General features: G+C 44.8%; 1 pseudogene; it reads right to left on the reverse strand.

Annotated features, from left to right (window-relative positions):
• LOC102761762 overlaps positions 1-5,795 on the reverse strand; it is a 9,633-nt pseudogene extending 3,838 nt beyond the window's left edge.
• Between the last annotated feature and the right edge of the window lie 4,879 nt (positions 5,796-10,674).

A 10,674-nucleotide genomic window follows, 5' to 3' on the forward strand; every position in this document is an offset into this window, starting at 1 on the left:
CTGAGTGTGGCATCGCAACCTCCTGATCCACCCTGCTCTGTGCATGACAGGGGGCAGCACCCCAACTCCCCAATCGGCCCTGCTCTGAGCCTGACCAGGGGTTGCACCTAGGGATTAGGCCTGCCCTCTGCCACCCAGGAGCAGGCCTAAGCCAGCAGGTCGTTACCTCCTGAGGGGTCCCAGACTGTGAGAGGGCACAGGCCAGGCTGAGGGACCTCCCCTCCCCCCGAGTGCACAAATTTTTGTGCACCGGGCCTCTAGTATATATATATATTTGTTTTTAATATATAAAAGCAAACACTTCAAGCTTAAGTAGGTTTTCTCATGTGAACAAAGGAACCCTATTTTCCCGTTGAATTTTTGTTATCTAAAAGACTTTAATTCATACACAAATTACCAATTTAAGGAATTGGAGGGAAGGTATTACTATAGATTCTACAAAGGTTAAAAGGATGATAAGGGAAATTTATGAACAGCTTTGTACTAATACATTTGACAACTTTGATAATATGGACAAATTCCCTAAAAGACACAAACTATCAAAGCTCAATGAGGAACAAAGAGATAACCTGTATATCTATCAAAGAAATTTAATTTATAGTTTAAGACCTTCCCACAAAGAAAACTCCAGGTCCGGATATCTTTGCAGGTGAATTCTACCAAACATGTAAGGAAGAAATAATGCCAGTTCTATACAAATTCTTTTGGAAATTGAAGTTACTCCTAAGTAACTCTTGAAGCTAAAATTACATTGAAATTAAAATACTTTAGTTCAAGTTGAGATCAAAGACTGCATGCACTATGAAAGGGAGAAAGATGTCTTTAATCCATTTTTGTTGCTGTTGTTGTGTATGGTGTAAGATAGTGTCCAGTTCCATTCCCCTGCATGTTGTCCAATATTCCCAGCACCGTTTATTGAAGAGACTGTCCTTTCCCCACTGTATATTCTTGACTCTTTTGTTATAAATTAATTAACCATACCTGGGTGGGTTTATTTCTGGGCTCTCTAATCCGTTCCATTGATCTATGTGTCTGTTTTCATGCTAATACCAGACTGTTTTAATTACTATAGTTTTGTGCAAGACTTCAAAATCAGGGGGCATGACGCCTCCAACATTGTTCTTTCTCAAAATTGCTTTGGCTCTTCAAGGTCTTTTATGGTTCCATACAAATTTTATGATTTTTGTTCTATTTCTGTGGGGGAAAATGCCAGTGAAATTTTTATAGGGATTGCCTTGCATCTATATGTTACTTTGGGTAATATGGACATTTTAACAATATCAATTCTTCTTATTTGTGGAATATCTTCCTACTTACTTGTGTATTTTTTATTTGTTTTCATTAATGTTTTGTAGTTTTCAGTGTACAGGTCTTCCACTTTCTTGGTTAAATTTTTTCCTGGGTATTTTTTATGCAATTATAAATGGCATTGTTTTCTTACTTTCTCTTTCTGATAATTCATTACTAATGTATAAAAATTCAACAGATTTTTGCATATTGATTTTTACCCTGCACCTTTGCTGAATTAATGGTTTTTTGGTTCTAACAATTTTTTGATGGAGTCTCCAGGGTTTTCATGTTCTCTGCAAAAGTGACAGTTTTACTTCCTTCTAGGATTGATTACTGATGTTTGACATGGGTGTGAAGGGCCAGTGGTAGTCCTCTCTATCCTAATATCTTTATCCCCTCTTTTAGAAGTGAAGGCTCAATAGGAAGAAATAAGATCATTTAGTGTGGGTTAGGGACAGAGTTGTTGAATATGATTATGGAGTCAGGGCAGGTTCAGAATCAAAGTGGTTATTTGTCTTTTCTTGTCTTTAATGATCATTCCCAGTGTTGACAAGACTCAAGAAAATGACACTCTCAGACACTGTTTTTGAGAATGTGAGTTGCCACAACTTTCCTGCAGGACAGTTGGACAATATGTAACAAAAGGCCTTAATAGTTTTCACACCCTTTGACCTAGAAATTTTACTGCCGGAAATTTATCCCAGGGGTGTGCATGGAGACTTAGCAAAGGTTGTTCATGGCAAGTCTGTAATAATAGAATATTGGAGACAACTTAGGGGCTTGCCTGTAAGGGATTAGCTAAATGTGTGTGCTATTCAATCAATGACCTGCAGTCATTTGATTATTACAGAATACATAAGGGCTTGGAGAGATGTTCATGAAAAAGTCTGAAAGTAGTATATTCAGTAAGTCTCATTGTCTATTTTTTTCCCCAAAAGGAATTTATGCATATAAATATAGACATGGAAAAAAGGTCACAGTAGGTATAGCAAAATGGTAACAACATTAAAATATTAATATTACCTGATGGTAAAATTACTTTATATTTTCTTCCTTTTGCTGACCTGATTTTTCAAAATTTTCTCTAAGTAATTCGTATTTTTTAAAGGAAGAGGTTTTAATAACAAGTACTTTTAATCCAGGTGGCCAGATAAAATACATCATGGGACATATTTATACTACAACCTCATTCATTGTTTCTCTGACATGTAAATATTAGTGGGTGTCCCTTCCTTATTTTTATTTGCTAAATCTGGCAAGCCTCCTTTTACTGCAAAGTCATCAAAGGAGAGATCAGGTTCTGGGCCCCGATGTGCTGGCTCCTTTGAGGATCCGGGAGGAATTGATTGCTCCAAGTCTTATAAACCAGGAAATAGGATAGATGGACTAGGAAAGAGAGATCAATTTGGGAGCCACACAGCCCTTCCCTCCAATCTGGACTCGACCATCACCGCCCTCCCGTCCCCCAGCCCCACTCGCAGCTCCACAATCCGGATGTCCTGGGCAGGCTCCGTGTCTCCCCTGCGCCTCAGTAATGCCTCCAAGGATCAAATGAGAACATGTGGGTGAACGCACTTTGCAAATTGCAAACTGCCAAGCAGCACGTTATTATCATGTTAGTAAATTACACGCCCATGGGCACGTCGAACAGGAACAAAACAGCGCCGCAGACAACCGCGGAACTGTGCCTCGCAGCAGGTTTTTGATGGCTCTCTGAGGTCAAAACAACTCAAGGTTGAGTCGCTTCAGGACTGAACCCATAAATTAGCATCTATCCAAATTGTCTTTACGAGCCTATTTATAGATGCACTGATCATTAAATATTGTTGGAACGCTCTGCCTGTCACAAGTCGGTGGTTAAATTGCTTGGCAAGCAGCGTGGGATGAGCGGCTCCGAGGAAGCCCGCGTGGTGTGGAGCTTGGCAGCTCATAACTCCAGGCCCTCACCTTATCCTCACACGCGGGCGCTGGTCACCTTGGAAACTGCCCTATTCTAGATGCAGAGCACAGAACGCCCCAGCTGACAGGGAATTCAGCAGCAGCCGCCGCCTTCTCTGCTGGTCTCTGCTACTGAACACCCGCCCGTGCCTCTCAGGCCACTTCAGGGAGGATCCATGTGGGGCTTCAAGAATCTTTTAAGGAGGAAATCAACACAGGAGGTTGGGGATATTAAACACAAAATAAAATGAGGGAGAAGGAAAGAGAACGGAGGGAGGAAGAAGAAGAAAATGTAAAAATCAGAAAGAAGAAAATGAGAATATTATCCTATTTTATAGATGGGAAAACTGAGGCCCCGAGGTCCAAGGTCACATAACCAGTATATACCAGAGCTGAATTTCAAATCCAAGAAAAATAAAATTCCTGAAGGAGAAAACAGTTCCCCCCACCCACCCAAAGAAACTGGAATTTCCCGATGTCCAGACAGTTCTTCATGGGAATCAGACATCTTAGAAACAAAATGCAACTTGTTAGTGAGGTGGAATGGCACAGAGGAGAGACACAGCCAGAGACAGCCATCTGCAAGCCAGGAAGAGGGCCCTCACCGAGAATCTAACCCTGTCCTAGCTGGTTGCTCAGTGGTTAGAGCTTCACTCCTCAGACTGAAGGTTCCTGGGTTCAATTCCAATCAAGGGCATGTACCTCGGTGGCAGGCGTGCAGTGGGCAATCAATCAATGTGACTCTATCACATTGTTTCTCTCTGTCCCCCTCTCTTCCACTCTCTAAAAAAATCAGTGGAGAAAAATATCCTTGGGTGAGGATTAACAACAGCAAAAGAAGAACCTAACCCTGATCTTGCCAACCTCCCAAACTGTGAGGAAAAAAATGCCTGTTGTTTAAGCCAAGTTTACGGTATTTGTTACAGCAGCTTGAACAGACTAAGACGTATGCTAATTCTATGTTTAATTTATTACGGAACCGCCGAACTCCTTTCCACAGTGGCCGCACCGTTTCCCATCCCACCATCAGTGTTTGAAGAGAGAGAATAGCAGTGTGGAGTCCCAGCGCCCTCAGCCTGAATCTTAGTTCTGCCAAGGACTTAACTGAGTAACATCCTTTCGTAACCTGGGTTTCAGTTTCTCATTAGTCAGATGGGGATAAGAGAGCTGAGAGGGGATTACATAGATGACATGAAACGCTCCTAGCACAGGGTCCCCAGGAAGTGTCAGTGGCTTCCTGGTTGGTGTGGAGAGAGTCACAAAATCCCAGCGTGGGAAGGAGCTTGACAGTTACAGCAAATGAGTTCCTGGATTACCGTGGCAGGATTCCACCTCGTGTGTCACGCCCACACGTCCCCATCACTGCTCTCCGTAGGGCAATGGGAGCCAGAACCCACTGTGCTGGGCATCAGGATGGCATTTCCCAAGCGTGTTCTCAGAAAATTGGCTTTCACAGGGTACACCTGGTGGGTGTCGAGGGGAAAAAGAATTCTGAAGGCAAATAACTTTGCGAGACACTAGCTTAGTAACACCAATGCAGGACTTCTCAGAGCACTGAACAGAGTTATGCACTTTAAAATCTCCAATGAGAGCTCTAACCGGTTTGGCTCAGTGGATAGAGCGTAGGCCTGCGGACTGAAGGGTCCCAGGTTCGATTCCGGTCAAGGGCATGTACCTTGGTTGCAGGCACATCCCCACTATGGGGTGTGCAGGAGGCAGCTGATCGATGGTCCTCTCTCGATGCTTCTAACTCTATCCCTCTCCCTTCTTCTCTGTCTAAAATCAATAAAAACATTTTAAAACATAAAATAAAGCAAAGGCAATGCATCGCATGTCCCCCAAAAAGATCACTGACAAAAATGACACATTCCTATATATTAATATATATATTAAAAATATCATGGAAGACCATCCCCAGCTGGGAAGGCTGTGTCCAGAAACGGGGCCTCTGTCCACACAGCCAGGAGACCACAGACAACAACCTAAGGTGGCCATGCCTGGAAGTCTGAAATACCCCGGACTGCTGCATTGCAGACATCCTTTCCTTTCCTGCTTCACCCCAAATGGCACCTTACAGACTGCAGCCACTGCTCTCGGTAGTCTCTCTCAGTGTCCCCACTCAACCCTGCTGCGTGGAGTCAATCTCCAAGTTCAAGTTCAAGGCATTATGTAATCTGAGGCTGAGGGAAGAGGTCACCTCATCAGCACTGAGGAAACTGGCCCTCCCACTCCCACCCTGAAGCAGGTCCTGAACACAGTGGGCCGAGCTAGGTTTCCCTTCTCAGCCAGGTCTCCCCGCCGTGGAGTGCAGTAAATTCCCAGAGAGCTGACCTTCTTGGGTCCTGCGATTACCCTTTTGTATGTTGGGGTAATTTAAAAAAAAAATCCATGATAAATTTAGAGGCTGTCACTAAAGGCGTAAGGAAAGGCTAGGATCTGGGACAGACCAAAAGCCTTAGCAGTTTCCTGAGATGCAGGGCAAGGGGCTGGGGCCTTGTTCCAGAAGAACTGACCTGCAGGTCCACAGGTAATGCAGATACAAGCGAGTTCTGTACTTCTGCTGCCATGTCAGGCAATGGTAAATAATTTCATCTCAGATGGTGACCAGACAGTCAAGTGATTCTCACTTCACACACACACACGTACCCGGAATGGTTTATCCTTGGGGCACTGTGGAAACGGAACGCTTTGAACTAGAATGAAGAAGAGAATCCCTGACCCTAAGACAGTACCACTGGAGCCAAAGAGTCTTTATTATAAGCACCTACTGTGTGACAGATACATTTGTCCAATAGGCAGAGAGAAGAGCCAACTGCACACAAGTGCGTAGGGCTGGGGTTAATCCTAGCCAACCCCGGGACCACCGCCAGTCCCCACAGGCTGCTTGTTCAGCTGGACCCGGGGAAACTGAGCAATGTCTGCAATGTCAGGAATGTGATCCACCCCGGCCTTGCCCACCCTGTCAGAAGGCTGCAGCTGCGTGGAGGCCCTGGGAAGATTCACTCAAGTATAAAGTTAGATGTGGATTTGCTTTTCTTTCTGTTCTTTTTTTTAAAAAAATTTCATATATTCCCAGATTCTTACAAAATAATGACCCAAAGGTGAACTGGTAAGTAATTACATTTCATCTCTCTACCTTCAAGAAAATTGTTCCTGTATCCTCTACCCCCCACCCCATATACCAAATGATATCCAAGATTTTTTTTTTATCTATGAAATTAGATGTTCTTATTTCTTGTTTGAAATTTTTATTTTTATTTAATTCTTTTTTATTAAATTTATTGGGGTGTGACATTGGTTAATAAAATTATACAAGTTTGCACTGGCCAGTGTGGCTCAGTTGGTTGGGCACCATCCCATACATGAAAGGGTTGCTGGTTTGATTCCCAGTCAGGGCACATGCCTGGATTGTAGGCTTAATCCTCGGTTGGAGGTGAGCAAGAGGCAGTCTATCGATGTTTCCTTCTCACATCGATGTTTCTCTCCCTCTCCCTTCCTCTCTCTCTAAAAAAAAATCAATTTAAAAAACTTTTTAAAAAATCATATAGGGCCAAACCGGTTTGGCTCAGTGGATAGAGCGTCGGCCTGCGGACTGAGGGGTCCCGGGTTCGATTCCGGTCAAGGGCATGTGCCTTGGTTGCGGACACATCCCCGGTGGGGGTTGTGCAGGAGGCAGCTGATCGATGTTTCTAACTCTCTATCCCTCTCCCTTCCTCTCTGTGAAAAACCAATAAAATATATTTTTTAAAAAATCATATAGGTTTCAGATATATAGTTCTACAATACGTCATCTGTATACCAGTATTGTATTGTGTGTGTATTTGTTTTTCATCAGCACATTTGAAGGGAGCAGGCACTGCAGATGGCAGAAGGAAGTCTGGCCGAGAGCTCACCTACAGTCGATGGGCCTCCTCCTGCACGCCCCCTACTGGGGATTGAAACCACAACCCAGGCATGTGCCCTCACCGGGAATCAAATTGTGACCTCCAGGTTCATAGGTCGACACTCAACCACTAAGCCACGCCGGCCGGGCAGGAAGGCTTTTTTGTTGCAGTAAAATTCACATAACAAAAATTTGTCATTACTGACCTTTAGTACATTCCCCAAATTGTGCAACCATTATCGCTATCAAGTTCTAGGGCATTTTATCATTCCCAAAAGAAGCCCCAAACCCATTAAGCAGTCATTTCCCATTACCCCTCCCGTAGCCCTTGGCAACCACTAATCTGCTCTCTGACTCTATGAATTTTTCTATTTTGGATATTTCATATAAATGAAATCATACAAATATGTGGCCTTTTGTGACTGGCTTCTTTTTCATCCATGGTTTAGGAAAGGCCGGGGCTCACAGTGCTCTTCAGGATGTGTTGGGGGGTCCGTCTGTGGAAGAATCATGTGGTTCTTGTTAAAATGAAAGTTGTGGTTTCAACCCCAGACTTATAGAATGGGAATCTTTTGTGGAGAAACTCTGGAATTTTTATTTTTAAAACACTTCCCAAACAATCTTGATGACCCCAAATTTGAGAATCACTGAACTGGACGGGACTAAAAGAAAGGCGAGTGATAGGAGAGCACTCCTATCCTAATGCCTGAGGTTGTTGAGGCCAAAGAGCCACCCTCATGCTGAACTGCTATCAGCTTTCTCCTCTGCTCTGTAAGGGGGAAGCAGGAGTTAGGTTTTGCTTTGGGATCCAAGGGCCAAATGGGGTCACCCTCAGGTCGATTGGCACCACCTCCTCCTACAGGACTGAGAACTTCTAAAAGATAAGGATACTTTTATGACCCTCGGGGACCGTGCACAGTGGTTAAGAATTTCCACGCGCTGTTTGTTTTTGACTGTCGGTTGTTGTTTTGAAATTTGAAAGTATAGCAAATCAGCCATAAAGCAATGACTGTTTATGTGCATTTTTCACAGCATTAAGCAATGCTTCTTTGTGCTGAGAATCAACATTATTTACTTTGGGAATCTTTCCCAGATTTCTGTTAACTCATTCACACATCGTTTCTCTTCCCAGCCTTGTGACTCCGTGAATTTTTCCCCAGCTGGGGCCGGCAACAAGGAAACTGTGATGTACAGACCCAGACTAGTACACTACACTCATAGGGACTGTGGAAGACCGCCCTGCTCCAGGTACACCCCCAGATCAGCAGTTCCCTCTTCAGGCTCTGCGGGGACTCATCTAAGAATGAGTAGCTCCCCACCTGTTTTGGTTCTCATGTAACAAGTCTCACCAAACCTTAGTGACGTAACACAACACCATTTTTTTTTTTAGTTTTCACCGCTCTTTGGCTTGACTGAGCCCAGTTGAGCAGTCCTGTTCCATGAGAAGCCGTATGGGGCTATAGCCATCCGGGGGCTCAACTGGTCTGAAGAGTCTAAACGGACTCACTCCGTGGCTAGTAGCTGATGCTGGGAGTTTAGCTGGGGCCATTGACGGAAATATCTACTCATGGCCTCTTCAGGTGGCGTGGGCTTCCCACACTATGGCAGCTGGGCTAGGAGAGGGGATAGCCTCAGAGCAAGTGTTCCAAGAGGGAGGAAGTGGTTCAAAGAACTGATTTGGGGTTAAACCCTATTTCTGAGGCCTTGGATACATTTCTTAATCTCTTGGAACCTAAGCTTCTCCATCTACTGAATGAAGACAGTGCCTTCCTCATCAGATTGCTGTGAGGGTGAAGCGAGATAATGTATGCAAAGCCTTCTACACAGTGCCTTGTAAACAGGTCTGGATTATGATCACGGACACACTGACACCTCATCCTGAATGTAGGTGCTCAATCTCTCCATTCCTTTTCCCAGGCTCCTATGGATTCCTGAGTTGCCACCCCTGCCCTGAAAAAAAAAGCGGGGGGGGAGGGGGGGTACCCTTTCTAATGGGATCCTTCAGAACTAAATGCAGAAATCAGAAACTATGACATGACTCTTTGGAATTTACCTTAAGGGGGGAAAAAATCTTACAAGTGTTGAAAGATATTTGTAGAAAGATTTTTTTTTTTGCAACAGTGTGAATAACATCTTATTAATAGCATGTTAACAACCTAAACATCTATCCATGGGGGACAGGATCTGAAACATCCATATTCTACTGGACATTAACTGCTTTCAGAGTATGGAGCATCTGATCAGCCTTCCTCTTGGGGGGAAATTCTAAGACAGTAAAGCAGCACCCCTGCTTTCCACTACAGAGGTGGGACAAAGGCAGCTACGCCCACTCCCTGCTCCCTGGAAGGTAAAGTACAGGCATGTGAGCCGAGTGTGGCCAGTGAGATGCTCCTGCCTAAGGCTTTGCCCACAAGGGCACAGAAATAGTTAGTGATTGCCAAGTTGGCAGTGGAGCCTAGATGCCAGCCGTGTCTGGCGGAGCAGAGCCACCTCACTATCCCTGGTCGGGGTGCGTGTGTGGGAGGCAACCAATTGATGTCTGTCAGTCTGTCTGTCTGTCTCTCTCTCCTTCCCTTCCTCCTTCCCTCTTCCTCTCTTTAGCTTGTGGCGGTGTTAATACATGGCCACAGAGTCCTTGGCACTCCGCCCATGGGAGGCACAGCCCTTGTCTACGACCCTCGAATGGGGGGTGGGCTGATGACTACATGGTCAGTGACTGTGGTGAAGTGACTTCTCAGGCGAGGTCATGAGAAGCACACCGCTCCCTCCCTGCTCGCTGGAACACTAACTAGCTCCCGGGCCGCTGAACTTCCTCATAAGAAGTCAGACTACCCCAGAGGCTGCCACACTGTGAGGAAGCCCAAGCCACACGGAGGGGCCAGCTATGGGCACTCCTGCCAACTGTCCCAGCTCAGCCCAGGGTTCAAGTCATCCCAGCCCAATCTCCAAACAGGTGAGTGAAGAAACCTCCAGTTAATTCCATTACCCCAACCCCACCCCAGCCTTCACCTCACTCCCACTTCGAGTTTTTCCAACACAAGTTGCAGCTGTTGGGGCATCATCCCTGCTGTGCCGTGGGAGTTCCTGCCCCACAGAATTCATGAGCATATTAAAATGGTGGTGGCTTTATTTCACTAAGTGTTGTAGCTTGTGCCACTGTCACAGCTCCTGAAGCACTAACTAACATATCATAGACCTCTGAGTTACCCAGTACTCTCCCAAAAAACTCCTCTTTGCTGATTACGATAACCAGAGTTGGTTTCTGCTGCTGCAATCAAGAATCTTGACAATGAAACACTATACAACCCTTAAACTGATATAACTCACCCAACTAGTGTGGCTCAGTGGTTGAGCATGGTTCAATTCCCAGTCAGGGCATATGCCTAGGTTGTAGCAGGGGTCCCCAGTGTGGGCCTGCAGGAGGCAGTTGATCAATGAGTCTCTCTCATCATTGATGTTTCTATCCTTTTCCTTCTCCTTCTCTGAAATCAATAAAAATATATCTTTTTTAAAATTGATATAGTGCTATATAAACTGTCACGAAAAGATGTCATGGTTTAGTT

The sequence above is a fragment of the Myotis davidii genome, unplaced genomic scaffold, assembly GCF_000327345.1.
Source record: "Myotis davidii unplaced genomic scaffold, ASM32734v1 scaffold415, whole genome shotgun sequence".
Classification (NCBI taxonomy): domain Eukaryota; kingdom Metazoa; phylum Chordata; class Mammalia; order Chiroptera; family Vespertilionidae; genus Myotis; species Myotis davidii.